The 16,172-nt window shown below is 42.3% G+C and overlaps 1 long non-coding RNA gene across 3 annotated transcripts; it reads left to right on the plus strand.

Annotated features, from left to right (window-relative positions):
* Positions 1-3,715: 3,715 nt before the first annotated feature.
* LOC133348809 (uncharacterized) lies at positions 3,716-14,095 on the plus strand. 3 transcript variants are annotated; one of them, XR_009755834.1, is made up of 5 exons: positions 3,716-3,794; positions 6,812-6,874; positions 7,555-7,626; positions 9,921-10,098; positions 13,819-14,094. It is a non-coding gene; the product is annotated as an uncharacterized LOC133348809 (long non-coding RNA). The 3 variants fall into 3 exon arrangements; XR_009755833.1 differs by having other exon boundaries at positions 7,555-7,686; positions 13,819-14,092; XR_009755835.1 differs by lacking the exon at positions 3,716-3,794 and adding an exon at positions 4,607-4,718 and having other exon boundaries at positions 7,555-7,686; positions 13,819-14,095.
* The last annotated feature ends 2,077 nt before the right edge of the window (positions 14,096-16,172 follow it).

Consider the following 16,172-nt stretch of genomic DNA (forward strand, 5'->3'; position numbering starts at 1 on the left):
CCCGCAAGGGACCGCAGTCGTCGTTGCTATCGTCATCTGAAGAGCTACGTTCTACGTCAAGAAGAAGCCTCCAACACGTGGTCCGGGACCCGAGCCGGGGTCCGGTCCGTTGTAGCCAGCTCCCAGTGTGTTAGTGTAGTTAGCCTGGTGGTCCAACACCCTAGGCTGTTATCTGGTAAAGGGGCAGCAGCTACCCCTTTGTGTATTCGTGTTGGTGTAATAAATGTGTTGTCTCTAAGAAGAATGTCTGCGACCCAGTTGGGCCCACTACAGTTCTATTTCTCTGGAGTGTGTGGCAACCTTGTGATGTGCTGCTCACATCTCCATTTTTGTGTTTGTCATAGTTTGCATTTACAGCGGCATGTCGTTATCTGTTAACCAAATGAAAACAAGTGTGACGACCTTTATAGTTTCTTCATTTGCTTCCAGAAATTCGGTAACCTCGAATGTCCACATGGTTCATCATGCGGACGCCTTGCTGCATGCACTCACCGAGTTGAAGTTGAATAGAAAATCTGACAGTCAAGTTGGAGGCCAGAATACACTTAATCGCAGCTATTATAGAAATCGAACATTAGCATAACATTGATTTTTAAGTTGACAATTTTATATTTTTACGGAGAAATTTAACACAGCACTTTGATCGACCATATGAACAAACTATTGTCAACATTTACGTACAAAATCGGACATCAATATTGTTGTTTTCTATGATCTGTGGACCGCATATTAAAATCAAAATACACTGAATACGGGCTATGATAAAATCGTACATTAGCATAACATTGATTTCTAAGCGTAAAAAAGGACATTGTTGAACAGGGATTTAGCACAGCATGAACAAACTACTATAAAAAGTCACGTACAAATCGGACACGAATACCGTTGTTGTATATCTGTGAGCCGTGTAATTTAACGTAAGATTAAATCGTACATTTTCAAGCCCGATCGACTTTGAGCTGGATAGTGCCGGATCGAGTGAGCGGGAATCTATACAATGATTCGCGATTCACGATCAACAATGACCATATATGGGCAAAGACACGCCCCTTCCGCTAACGCCACGCCCCCTTCCATATATGGGTGGGTGGGGGCGGGGCAATCTGTCGTTATCGTGCTACAGCGCCACCCGTCCGGTCACTTCATCACGCTGGCCATTGTGGGGTGTGAGGGCGGATGGGCATAGACTTACAGCCTCGTTCTATCACTGCATTGGATGTTGTTGCATGTCCTTCTCGTGGTGCCCGCGCCAGTGCCAGTTGAGTGCGACTGAAGGCAGGCAGCAGGTCATTGTGCAGGTGTTTAAAGGGTCAAGGTCACCGTGCGGTTGTTTAAAGGGTCAAGGTCGCCGTACAGGTGTCTACAAGGGTCAAGGTCACCGTACAGGTGTCCACAAGGGTTAAGGTCACTGTCCAGGTGTTTAAAGGGTCAAGGTCACCGTACAGGTGTCCACGAGGGTTAAGGTCACCGTCCAGGTGTTTAAAGGGTCAAGGTCACCGTACAGGTGTCTACAAACGGTCAAGGTCACCGTACAGGTGTCTACAAGGGTCAAGGTCACCGTACAGGTGTCTACAAGGGTCAAGGTCACCGTGCAGGTGTCTACATGGGTCAAGGTCACCGTGCAGGTGTCTACAAGGGTCAAGGTCACCGTACAGGTGTCTACAAGGGTCAAGGTCACCGTACAGGTGTCCACAAGGGTTAAGGTCACAGTACAGGTGTTTAAAGGGTCAAGGTCACCGTACAGGTGTCTACAAGGGTCAAGGTCACCCTACAGGTGTCTACAAGGGTCAAGGTCACCGTACATGTGTTTACAAGGGTCAAGGTCACAGTACAGGTGTTTAAAGGGTCAAGGTCACCGTACAGGTGTCTACAAGGGTCAAGGTCACCGTACAGGTGTCAACAAGGGTCAAGGTCACCGTACAGGTGTCTACAAGGGTCAAGGTCACCGTACAGATGTCTACAAGGGCCAAGGTCACCGTACAGGTGTCTACAAGGGTCAAGGTCACCGTACAGGTGTCTACAAGGGTCAAGGTCACCGTACAGGTGTCTACAAGGGCCAGGGTCAACGTACAGGTGTTTACAAGGGTCAAGGTCACCGTACATGTGTTTACAAGGGTCAAGGTCACAGTACAGGTGTTTAAAGGGTCAAGGTCACCGTACAGGTGTCTACAAGGGTCAAGGTCACCGTACAGGTGTCAACAAGGGTCAAGGTCACCGTACAGGTGTCTACAAGGGCCAAGGTCACCGTACAGGTGTCTACAAGGGTCAAGGTCACAGTACAGGTGTTTAAAGGGTCAAGGTCACCGTACAGGTGTCTACAAGGGTCTAGGTCACCGTACAGGTGTCAACAAGGGTCAAGGTCACCGTACAGGTGTCTATAAGGGTCAAGGTCACCGTACAGGTGTCTACAAGGGCCAAGGTCACCGTACAGGTGTCTACAAGGGTCAAGGTCACCGTACAGGTGTCTACAAGGGTTAAGGTCACCGTACAGGTGTCCACAAGGGTTAAGGTCACCGTCCAGGTGTTTGCAAGGGTTAAGGTCACAGTACAGGTGTTTAAAGGGTCAAGGTCACCGTACAGGTGTCTACAAGGGCCAGGGTCAACGTACAGGTGTTTACAAGGGTCAAGGTCACCGTACAGGTGTCTACAAGGGTCAAGGTCACCGTACAGGTGTCTACAAGGGTCAAGGTCACCGTACAGGTGTCTACAAGGGCCAAGGTCACCGTACAGGTGTCTACAAGGGTCAAGGTCACCGTACATGTGTCTACAAGGGTCAAGGTCACCGTACAGGTGTCTACAAGGGTCAAGGTCACCATACAGGTGTCTACAAGGGTCAAGGTCACCGTACAGGTGTCCACAAGGGTTAAGGTCACCGTACAGGTGTCCACAAGGGTTAAGGTCACCGTCCAGGTGTTTAAAGGGTCAAGGTCACCGTACAGGTGTCTACAAGGGTCAAGGTCACCCTACAGGTGTCTACAAGGGTCAAGGTCACCGTACATGTGTTTACAAGGGTCAAGGTCACATTACAGGTGTTTAAAGGGTCAAGGTCACCGTACAGGTGTCTACAAGGGTCAAGGTCGCCGTACAGGTGTCAACAAGGGTCAAGGTCACCGTACAGGTGTCTACAAGGGTCAAGGTCACCGTACAGGTGTCTACAAGGGCCAAGGTCACCGTACAGGTGTCTACAAGGGTCAAGGTCACCATACAGGTGTCTACAAGGGTCAAGGTCACCGTACGGGTGTCAACAAGGGTCAAGGTCACCGTACAGGTGTCTACAAGGGCCAAGGTCACCGTACAGGTGTCTACAAGGGTCAAGGTCACCATACAGGGGTCTACAAGGGTCAAGGTCACCGTACAGGTGTCCACAAGGGTTAAGGTCACCGTCCAGGTGTTTACAAGGGTTAAGGTCACAGTACAGGTGTTTAAAGGGTCAAGGTCACCGTACAGGTGTCTACAAGGGCCAGGGTCAACGTACAGGTGTTTACAAGGGTCAAGGTCACCGAACAGGTGTCTACAAGGGTCAAGGTCACTGCCCAGGTGTTTAAAGGGTCAAGGTCAAAGTACAGGTGTCTACAAGGGTCAAGGTCACCGTGCCGGTGTTTACAAAAATCAAGGTCACCTCGAGGCGCGTGACGTCACCCTGACATTTCATAGACCGCATAGGCGCGGCCCGGCGGCCGTGTCGCGTGCGCCCGCGCCGAACCAATCGGGCTAATGCGGTCTATGAAATACAATCCCGCCGTTTCCCGCGCTTTTTCTCCGATTCGATTCCGTTGGAGTGTCGTGAGCTTGAGGTTCGATTGAATTTGATCCGTCTAAGACTGTTTAAATATTGTACGAGTTTATTAAAGGTGTTGTGTCGTCTGCGATATATAGGTTTTACCGTAAGGTAAATAGAAATAACGAGATAGTAAAAGTACTGTGGACCAAATGGCAGAGTAAAAAAAAAATATCGAATCCTGAGGCGATTTAATCGCTGCCGAATTTTCGATATTTATTCAATTTCGAACAAAATCCAATTATTGTACCGCATTCCCCGTATAATAAGACGCATTTTCCCTTTGTATTTAACATAATAATTTTGGGTGTGCGTGTTATAATCCGGTATTTGTGTGAAACCAGATTTGTATAATTTGACACGGGCATAATCCACTGCTAAATGAGGGTCTCCACGCTATTGCTGGTCGTGATGACTATTAGACAATACTTAACCATTCTAGATGTGAAGCTTTCGTGACTGCAAGGATTCATACTCTTAGGTTTTTTCGGTAAAATCACGTAGGTAAAAAAATAGTAATAATAAAATAATAAATCACGACAGTTTCGGCGGCAACACAAGCTTCCTTCATCAGTTGTAAGAAGTCACAGCAAAATAACTACAATTACTAAAGTAACTACAGTTATTTTGCTGTGCCTTTTTACACCTGATGAAGGAAGCTTGTGTTGCCTCCGAAACGTCGTGATTTATTATTTTATTTCTATTATTTTTATTTTATTTCTATTTATTATTTTACCTACGTGACTTTACCGAAAAAAACCTAAGAGTATGAATACTTAACCACTCTGGTCACGGCGAGGAGCATAGCAGGTTGATCATAGTACAGTCCAACAACAATGCATGTCGCTGCACCACTGCTAACCCCTTTTTTCATCTGAGGCGATGTTTTACATTTGTGCTGAATGTTTCCTTTTCAAGAATAATACCCACACTTTATAATGTAATTAATCATTTGATAATTAGTATTATCGTGCGGTTTTTATTTGTAAAATACATGTGAAATATTGAACATTTTATCCCAACTGTTTCCAATTGGTTTTTCAATGTATTTGTGTTCATGGCTATTAAGTGGGGTTTCACTCAAAAGTATTGCTCATGTTAATGATGAAAAATACTTAAATAAATCGTGCATATTATACACTAAAACATTTTCAAAACATATTAACTCTACATATATTCTGGGTAGGGCTTTTATTGTATCTAATGCAGTTTTTATGGCGTATTTACCAAATGCCCACGTGTGAATAGACACCACTTATTGGAGCGAATATGAAAATTAGAAAACCAATTGTATGCTTCCGTTTTTATTTAGCCTTTCAATGCTATTGTACCCAGAGTGGTTGACCCGTTGCGAGTAAATTTTAAGTGAGCCATGGTGAAGAAGGGCGAGCACGTGACTTTGGTTCAAATGGGGCCACCCTTGGGTGGGTTGAGGTGGCACTCAGACGCGGGATGTCAATGGGCAGACAAGGAGGGTTTTCCATAACAATGGCCCTACACTCACGCAATCTCCTCGTGGCATGTGGCCGGCACTGACAGCACAGAGAGCCAGCTCTCTCTTGTGTGTTATAAAATACGCGTGTGTGTGTGTATTGATTGAGGCCTGACGAGGGCAATTTTATTGCATAGAATCCATACAATTGGCCGTGCCTTTTTCTCTGATGGTGAAAGGAAAGGCATTTTGGATTTTCCATAGCATGGTTGTATTATGGGTGCATCTACAGAGGCAATTACGAGTGTAATCCGTTTTTGGTTAGACTCAAAATACACCGTCAAGACACTTTTTTTAACCTAATGGCAATTTAATGAAAAGTGGCAATAGTCTAGATTTTGTTGTGTGCAGCAAATCTGTATCTTTAGAAAGATCTAAAGTTATTTGTGCAAGGGCAGTTAGTGTGCATGTAACAATTGAAAAACATGTGGAATTAATCCAGAATCATAGTCACATCTTTATATTTTTACAGTAACGTCTCATGTATGCAGTTCTATTATTGTATTTAGTCAAATGCTGTATTTCACTTGACTTAATTATTTATGCCAGTGAAATGTCATCTTGTTACTTATTTGTAATCATAAATATTTGGTTTAACACGTAGGCTTTCACGACCAATATCCATAATACAGGTTTTTTTGGGTTAGATTGCATAAATATATAAATGTGGCATTAAGTACTCAGATTGTAAATATAATGGATTTGCTCTCCAACACACCGGTGTGCTGTACTAGTAACAAATTGGCATGTTCTGTTTACGTGACACACCTTACTAATTGGCTGTGTCGGGTGGTGGTGGGTTTAACGACATATTTACTCGATATAACCCAAAAAAACCCATATTATGGAGATAAATATTTATCCATATACTAACCCTGTAAATTAATCTTATATCTCCCAGCAAAATCAACTCAACATACACCACGATATTCACTCACCTATACCACCCTCAACTACTTTCCCGTCTCAAGAATAATTAAAATGCATCCTCACACACACACCTGTGCCATACCTGTTCAGGCTGCCTCAATAACATCATGATAATGAATTTTCCACAAGCACTCGTCCAGTTCGCCCTTAATATTAACTAATTTCCAAATTGCACCTCGTCCTCGGTTTCCTACAGAAAGGGAGTAAATCTCACTTCCCATCTGTCAACATCTGTTCAATGGGAGGATTATTTTTCTCTGCTGCTGCCCGTGTTATCTGGAATTCCCTCTTCCTGGCTGTCCACACTCCTAAATTAACTCCCTTTACAAGTACAGTCTGAAGACCTTCAATTTATTTTCTGCCTTTGTTGACTGCCTATATAATGTCTCCTTGAGCTCTTTCACAATAAAGTAATTTCCTTTAATTATTTGCTTTGAAGTATTCGACTGTTTGTTCTTTGTCCTCCAAAAGAAAAATGATCTGCATTTACACATCATCTTGAGATGTATTTCTACGCTGTATAAATCCACATTGTACTGTAAAAGACGACTGTAAAATAATGATGTACCATGTAATACAAAAAGTAATTTCTCCCCTTGTTTTGTAAACAGAGTAAGGGAGAACCAGATATAAAATGAACCCAGATTTTTCAGAGAGCCGTGGAGCAGGTTCAGGTACGAGAGCACTGTAAAATGGTACAACACGTGACATGCACTAAACCCATTTGGACATTTAATTCACCATATGTTGAAACGTGTAATGGTATGTTCGTGTTGTGGTGTAATGATAAGCACATTGGACTTGCAATGAAGTGGTCTCACGTTTATTAAATCCCACTGTATCCACACAACAGTATAATGGGTGCACCCCAATCGGAAGGTCACGTGGTGGGGTAAAATGGAGGTACTCCCACCTCTTACGAGATGTTTGGCCAGCATGGAAGAGTAGGCCAAATATACCCTCTAGATCAGTAGTTCCTAGCCTTTTTGGTCCCGCAGGGGACTTTCAACCACCAACATTTTTGCGGGCCATCATGCACCAATGAAAATAATAAAACTACTTTAAAAGTGTCATAAAATGTTAATTAAAAAGCCAAGAAAACGATTAACTTGCTTTTTATTGGCTCACATAACATCTAAAAAGTTGCGCAACAGGCAGTCGTAATATAGTGTTTTGTGGGCAGTAAAAGTTTAGGTATCTGCAACAGTTCCGTGAACCATTTCTCTCGAGGGACACGAGCTCCCTCTAATGGAGGGCCCTTCTACAAGGAGTGGCGTGAGCCAGAAATTGCAGGGCTGCACATTTACTTTTTTTTAATTGTAACGGTACTTTTATATATTTTTACGATATGCAGGGCTCCCATTGATACCGTTGTTTAACAAGAGGAAGCGTGTCCGACAACCCATGACTTCTGAGCCCTCTGATGGTGAGCTAATGGAGACCTTGGCTAGCCCCGCCAGTCATTCTTCCCAGTGGGGGGCTGCTGGTGAGTTCATGTACTGCTGAAATTTACTTTTGGCAGCTGCAGTATTGTGCGTAGAGAAATCAATTCATAGTTGGGGTAGTAGATGGTTAATTAAGCCGCTTATCGGTACAATTACTCAGAAAATGGGATATCATGAAAAATAGTTTGGAAAAAAGTATCAAAATATTTATAATAGAGCAATCCGATGAGCCATAAAGCTCTTTCACATGTCCGGTAGGGGCAGGTCAGTACGTTAGAATAACAAACACTACAAAAACATGATAGGAGTGCAAAGTATAGGAAAGGTAAACAAATTACTTCAAAATATACAAATAAAACTAAACTAATTATACCTTACCAGGTAAAGCCCACTGAGCAATTAACTTAGTTTTTAGAAGCAACCTGGCCACAAATGATAGCTCAACGAAGTGGCTTATCACGTGGAAAATTATAGCAGCTAAATAATAAGAAATGCATGTTTCTAAATGTGAAGGGAAAAACCAAGAGGACCCGGAGAAAAAATGACAGGTGTGACGCTGGACGGGAGGTGATGGGCAGGGCTTGGTGACGTTATCCATATCATGGCTTACTTCATATTAAGCCATGGACTGAAAGGGAGATTGACACTTTTTTAAAGGGAACTAAGTAATCGGCCACAAAAAGTCAACTAGTTATCGACTAATCTTCTCGGCTCTAATATTAATTACTGGTGTCTATAACCTGGTGAGACTCACATATATAGAATGGGTCTGAGGCATTTGTAGTGACTCCACATTTTCACATTTTTTTCAGTGTAATGTTCACTGCCATTTCAGACCTTAAATTCATGGGAAAGTATGCAGCCGAGATTTAGCAAACTGAACTATTTCACTTTGACAGCAGATGGTGCTGTAGACACCCTCCGGTATCTCTATCAAAAAGCTTGGGAAAAAACAGCAAACATTTTACTACTGTTGGTTGCAGACCTATTAACTGACCATTGAAATGCTCTTGAGACTCGTGTATAGTTTAACCGAGTAAAGCCATTATTAACCCCTATTCATTTCTAATGATTAATCTGCCTCAAGTGAGTCTGCTTGTGAAGCCCTGTAGCGCGAACCAGACGAGGTTGTTTCTCTGCCATAGCTCTCGTCTGGAATTCACTCCCACCTCTCCCTCTGCATAATTTATGTGCGTTACAAATTTTACTAATGAATAGATGAATATTTGTGAGGTAAAACTGGGCAAAATAGTGCCTTCACCAATTACATTACATTTTCTTGATTGAATCCCTGGTGATGTTACACAGGAAAAAAGATTGCATGTCAGCCGTCGGTTAATTGCATGCCTGTGCTTCTGCTGAAATGTAATTCTTACATTTGTTGCCACCGAAGTGAAGGAAAATGTGCAATTATATTTATTGTCACCAAAGACCTTGATGTAGGGTTGCCAATTTTAAATAACAGGGCATATAGTCAAAAGAAGGTCACATGCTCCTGTTGCCTTGGAAAGATTTAAATTATGCAGTGCACAGTATTGTGTGGATTTTTTTGTTAGAAATGTCCATAAACCAGATCGGATGGAATGTAACCAAATGTGCCTCAGTTTGAAATGGTTGCTGTTATGTAGTGTTGCTTAATTGTTAAAGTACTACATGATTTGGTGAAATGTTTTTCTTTCATAGAGCAGGTGGCATATTAACAGCCAGCATGTAAAAAAATATTCCTTCAACATGTTTGACTTTAAAATACTTTTCATCGTTCAAGTTTTACCATGCTTCTTACTTATTGTCCTGTATAATATGCATGGAATTATTTGTCTCTGGCGATTCAATGAATTGTCAAGATTCAGGGCTGTAATTTGATTCAAGAATTAATTAACTTTGTCTAGTTTTTACCATCTTGTTCTGTTTTGTACAGTTTTGTTTGCCCTTTTATCCTAAATGTAACAGTATTTTGTTTACCTCAAATTTCCATAAATCATAAACAATATAAATTTTACCTGCACGATTAGATGAATGTTTCTTCATTGAAATAATAATTTTAACAATGGATAAACTGTCCTGATGCATCAACATTTTATTTAGGTAAATGAATAAGTGCACATAGTTAAATTGTTTAAAATAGAAAAACTGTATTTGGCCCCAAATGTGTTTAGAATTTGACACATGCTTTGAATGTAGATTAAGAAGCCTGCCTTTGCATATCTAAACCCCAGGGCATCCGCACCAATTCTTATCTATAATGTTTTAAAATTATGTCTCTTGAAATTTACAGGCTCAGCCCTAAGCCCTGGCACGTGGCCAGCTGAAGTTGCGCAGAGTTTCTCAAGTGGTGGTTCCCCTCAGGACGGTGGTGGTTTCGAGAGACAGCAGGCCAAAGCGGGAGGGCGGAGGCCAGGACTTATGCAGGTTCCTGTGCCTGCCAGCCGTTATGTGACCCACAGATCTGAAGGGTATGGTGAATTCACTTTGCCACTATACACAAATACAGTCCTTACACTTCATTAAGCACGATGTCCCCATGTACAAGTAACTGTTCATAAAAATGATCAGTAAAAAAGATAACGGTAAGGGTGCAGCCCAGCATTTACTTGCTCATGCCACTGGAAACATAACATGCCTCCCCTAGGGGGAGCTCTGGAGAGCTCCTCTAGAAGGAATTTGGCCTACTCTTCCATGCTGGCCAGATATCTTTGAAGAGGTGGGAATACCCATACTATACTTTACCACATGCAACCTGCCACTCAACTAACCGTGGTGTAACCATTTATACTTCTGGGTGGACAGAGGTGGGTGGATTGAACCGGTAACCTGTGGGTTGCATGTCCAGTCTGCTAACCATTGCACCATGGTAGCATCCCCCCATGTGTACAGTTTTCTGAGAGAATTGGCAACTTTTATGCTGTGCTTGTATACAATACATTTTCATTTTTAAATTATATAAGGCATTTCGCACTGTCGTAGAGGATCTATAAAATGTTTGGCATAAATCATCTGATTTCCACCAAGGCTTCTCCATTCAAATCAATCTCATATTTTGAGATGAGTTAGCAGATCTGCCAGACATCCTCCAGTGGCACCAACTAATCAGGCTGTGGGCTGGATAGTGTTGGTGTCACGACATCAGCATATCCCAGCGCAAAGAGCTCATCATAGGTTGTGCATGGCATGCCCGTGGGGCAGTGTATGTGCCCAATACATAATATTAACATCCCACCACCACATTTTCAAATGAGACTAAAACGTTTATATAATAACCCAAGTTTCCGAATGCTGCCATAGTATGGTTCTGGGAAACATGAGAATGATGGACTATAATGATCAGTGATGTTTGTATTGATGTTGCTTTAATTGTCATTGTTTATATGTCTTCTGTTTTATAACTATTCTCTCTCTACCCTCGATCTCTCTCTGTTCTCGCTAGATCCGCTGTGTGTGCAATGTGCCTCTATATTCTATTCTCTCCACTTGCTTTTCTCTATTACAATAGACTAACACAATCACTATTTCTGAATAGCAAGTTATGCCTCCCTATTTAAACCTGAATTTACACATGGGCCCCTGGATCGGCTACATGAGTGATCTTTCAGCACGGCTGGTGCTTTTTTCAGGATGTGAATTGTGGATTAGGTTTCATCGTTCTGCCCAGGAAATGCCCCTTTTTCTGTGGAGAATCCCTTTAAAATATGTAATAGATCCTCCAGCCTCAATGGGTAGATGTGCATTTGACTTATGAAGAATATGCCCTTTGTCATGGTCCTATGGCCGTCAGATCACACAAAAATGTTCAATCAGCCTCTGCTGGCGGACGTGTCCAATATATGAATTGTTTTTGGCTTGGTTGTGCCAAACTGAGTACCCTGCCAGACTTAATAAGTCCCCTGCCAACATGAATCACACGCTTAGTCTTCATACTGATTATTTTCTGGGCAGTATGGCCACAGAGTTATCTCCCATACACATGTACAATGCATATTAGAGCTTTAGATATACATTTATTAGTCATGAGTTATTTTTTTATTGAATTTACTGGAATTTATTTTTAAAAAATTTAATCTAGTTTTGAGTGAATATTGTGTATAAAATAGCAGCTAGATTACATAAAGCTGCAGCAACCCATAGATCTCATTACTTTAAGCTGCTCCATTGTAATAATAATACAATATATGATCATACCTATAGTATATACATTTTGGCTGTTTATAAAATTGTTATCGACATCTACTTAATAGTAATGAATTGTACTGTTAGATTATTTATTATGGTTGCCACTATTTACCAATGTGTGGGATGTCAACAGTCGTACAATGAGAGGCCAGCCCTCGCTATGGTGATGTAGAATTACCACAAACTCATGGCCACCATTAAACATACGCACCAACGCCGTGATTGTTTGAGCAGTGGGACAATTTAACTTTATTTTTTAATTCTATGAAGTATATGTTTATTATTATTATGAAATGTCAGTTAATTAATGTTTTACACATCGTTGCTCTAGTACCTATTGTAAATGCAGCATGTATTTGCATTTATGATGTTGCACAACTTAAAAAAAGGCTCAGACTATAAAACAATTATTACAGTGGGTGTAGTCATAGTCAAATTATGCATTCACTGTAAACGTTAAAAGGCAGATGCAGTCCGAAACAACGAATAGTTATAGTTTTGTAGTTATTTACCTAGTCTGTTTATTTCAGACAGTCCCGCATGAGTTTGAAGCTTCATTCATGAATTTTTTCCCCACATGTCAAAATGTGACAAAGCGCATTGCCATAACACATTCCAGAGATGTCACTGGGGGTTGACTGTCTCCTGTGTCTTTCAGAAGTATAATACGTGATTACTCATGCTAAATTTGTAGCAGGGGGAACATCTGAGTCAACATCTGGGACACCAGACTTCCTCTAAATCCTGTTACGGCACAATACAGCTGTACGCCTGTGTCCAAAGTGTTTGTATCCTTATTTAACCGGGAGATTAAATTAACCCATCCACGCACAATCCTGCCTCAAACCTGCTTAGCTTCCAAGATCTGACAAGATCAGGTGCATTCTGGGTAATTTGGTCATCGGGAAATATCATATGCCATAGCGTAATCCCTTCTAACGGAAAGAGCCAACCACTCTTTCCCCAATCCATTTGACACGTAAAAACACATGTTTACATGTGGAATGATTCAATAAAGTGTGACCGGGTACTTGAGATGGGAGTTTCGAGAGCCTCAACAAGGGAGTAAAGCTGCTTTCCTGTCATCTAATATGTTCTAGGTGGAATAGAATGGAAAAATATTGGCACAAATATAGTTGAGCTCAGGTTTATAACTAAAAGAATCATAGAACTAAAATGTTTATATTCGTTCCCCCTAAAAATATGTCCTGGAGCTTGATTATATTAAGAAATTGTTTCAATTGTCATGCTCAGGGGTCGGGAACCAAAATAACAAGAAGAGACTTTTTATTTAATTCGGGGAAAAAACCCCTCAATATTGTATTTCAAGAGCCTCAATGCATGTGAATACGATATGGTGGTCCTCAATAAATAACGTCACGAAGCAGTCATTAAAGAGCTGCATGTGGCTCTGGAGCCGCAGGTTGCTGACCCCTGGTCATGCTGAACACTTAAAAATATATGATGCACATTATTAGTTAATCAGGCATTTCGCCTCTCACAATGTGATGTTAAAGCCCTTAAAAAAGCAAGCAAAGCCTGATACTAGTTATTGGAGCTGGGAAGAAAAAAATATATACTTATAATCGAAATTCTATAGTTTTAAACATTTGTTGTTGCTATATAGTGATTAATTATAACAATTTACAGTCATTTGTCCATTCACTACTGGATGAAGGCCTCTGTGCTGTGTTAGTCATGGGGGTTTTGACCATACTTCACTATGCTGGTCAGTGGGAGTTGTGAACAGGGGCCCAGGACCAGTTCAGATATCGTTTGCCACTGATATAAGCTGTGCCTGCGAATCAAGCACTGGTCACAGGGTTCAGAGTGCAGTGCGCTAACCACTAAACCACCACTCCATCCCATTATAGTGGTTTATAGCACCTTAAATAACTGGATTCTCTTTAACTGGGTTCTCACTCATCTGTGGATGTCCTGCACCAATTATGATTGATAATCGGGATTCTACTGTCTATATATATGTGTGTGTGTACCTGGTGCAGATGTGTAAACATGAACACCAGGGAGACAAAGGCGACCGGGCGTGATGCTGGCCACCCCCCTCCCCTCGTGTGCCGTACCGACCTTCATAGGTGCTCGCTAACATCACTTTCCCCAATGATCTGTTAAGGCTATATGGGGGATCTTTAATGTTTATATATGCAGGTGGGAGCGATAGTGTAGCAGTTAGCGTGCTGCACTATCAACCCGATGACCTGAGTTTGATTCCCACTCACGGGTAACATACTTGTCAACCCATACGGTTTACCTGTATTCTTGTACAGGGAAATTGAGTTTAAAAAAATGTGTAAATTTTTTGGTGTTTCTCCCTTGTGATGGAACTTTGTAGGATGAACGTTGAGATTTATAAGGGCACAGGGTGACCAATAAGGTCTGAATTGGTCTATAATAAGGTAGGCATTGATAAGCGGTTGACAGCTATGGGGTAACATCAGTAACGATTATTTGAACTGATCTTGGGCCTCCCCTAGGTCGACTCAACCTTAAATAAGTACCTGATGCGGTGTGTAAACTTCGCCACTACAGAGACAAAGGCGGCTGGGCATGGTGCAGCCCACCCACCTGCTCGTGTGCCATGCCAGTCTTCATAGGTGCTTGCTAATAGTACTCGCCCCAACAGTCTGTTAAGGCTATGCGTGGAGTTGTTGTCTTTATTGGTATATTCTGTTGGCTGCCTCATTGAGAGCTCAGGTGTTAAATGCCATTCCTGTGCAGATGACACTCTACTGTTTACATCTGTTGATTCCACTGATGCCTCTGGGTTATAGAGGCTCTCAGAGTGCACCGCCGCCTTGCAAGCAGTGGTTCTGGGTCAACAATCTCTCATTGAATGGTTCCAAATCGGAAGCCATCCTGATTGGCACCAGACAGCCCCTCGCCACCTCCACGCATCCTTCGCGCATATTAATCGCTGGCTCTACTCTCCAATTCTCCCATTACATCTCTTCCTTCGACGGCTACACCAACCATATCATATTTCGATTTAAAGCTTTCGTGACTGCAGGGATTCATCTTCTTGGTTCTTTCGGTAAAGTCACGTAGAAGGGAAGTAATAAAATAATAAAAATAAAACATAATAAAACAATTCTCACGACGTTTCGGCCACAACGCAAGCAGCCGTCCTCAGGTGAAAACCAGGTCCGTCGAGGCGACAGAGTCTGAATGAAACAGCACACGAGCTTGGAGCATATATATAAGCTGGGCGCATTGACAAAGGAATTTGCATATCAAAAGGAATTTAGCATATTTATGGGAAATGCAGGAATGTGATTAGTACTGCATATGCATGTGCATTATGCAGGATTAACAGCATCAAAGGGAGCTGCAGTTACTGCTGCTGCTGCAGTTGCTGCTGCTGCTGCAGTTGCTGCTGCTGCTGCACTTGCTGCTGCTGCTGCACTTGCTGCTGCTGCTGCACTTGCTGCTGCTGCTGCAGTTGCTGCCTTATCCATTTTAATATAACACTATGTATTATTCTACCCACCCTAATGTGTATCATACTGCTATATGTTTACTGTACAATTACGACACCATACATTACTCTGCACACTGCACCATGCCAGTGAGTGGAACGCGGTCTGAAAGTCACCGTTAACGTGAACACAATCAGTTAAGATCCGAAATGGTTTATTACGTCCTTCCAATGATTGCTAAGCCAGAATCCATCTTCTCGGTTGAAATTGTCTCTGTGTTTGTATATGTGGATCGCCTCATGAACGAATCTCTCATGATAGCCAGATTCGTTCATGAGGCGATCCACATATACAAACACAGAGACAATTTCAACCGAGAAGATGGATTCTGGCTTAGCAATCATTGGAAGGACGTAATAAACCATTTCGGATCTTAACTGATTGTGTTCACGTTAACGGTGACTTTCAGACCGCGTTCCACTCACTGGCATGGTGCAGTGTGCAGAGTAATGTATGGTGTCGTAATTGTACAGTAAACATATAGCAGTATGATACACATTAGGGTGGGTAGAATAATACATAGTGTTATATTAAAATGGATAAGGCAGCAACTGCAGCAGCAGCAGCAAGTGCAGCAGCAGCAGCAAGTGCAGCAGCAGCAGCAAGTGCAGCAGCAGCAGCAACTGCAGCAGCAGCAGCAACTGCAGCAGCAGCAGTAACTGCAGCTCCCTTTGATGCTGTTAATCCTGCATAATGCACATGCATATGCAGTACTAATCACATTCCTGCATTTCCCATAAATATGCTAAATTCCTTTTGATATGCAAATTCCTTTGTCAATGCGCCCAGCTTATATATATGCTCCAAGCTCGTGTGCTGTTTCATTCAGACTCTGTCGCCTCGACGGACCTGGTTTTCACCTG

This window comes from Lethenteron reissneri, chromosome 28 (genome assembly GCF_015708825.2).
Source record: "Lethenteron reissneri isolate LAM-NWPU_2019-01 chromosome 28, ASM1570882v1, whole genome shotgun sequence".
NCBI lineage: Eukaryota > Metazoa > Chordata > Hyperoartia > Petromyzontiformes > Petromyzontidae > Lethenteron > Lethenteron reissneri.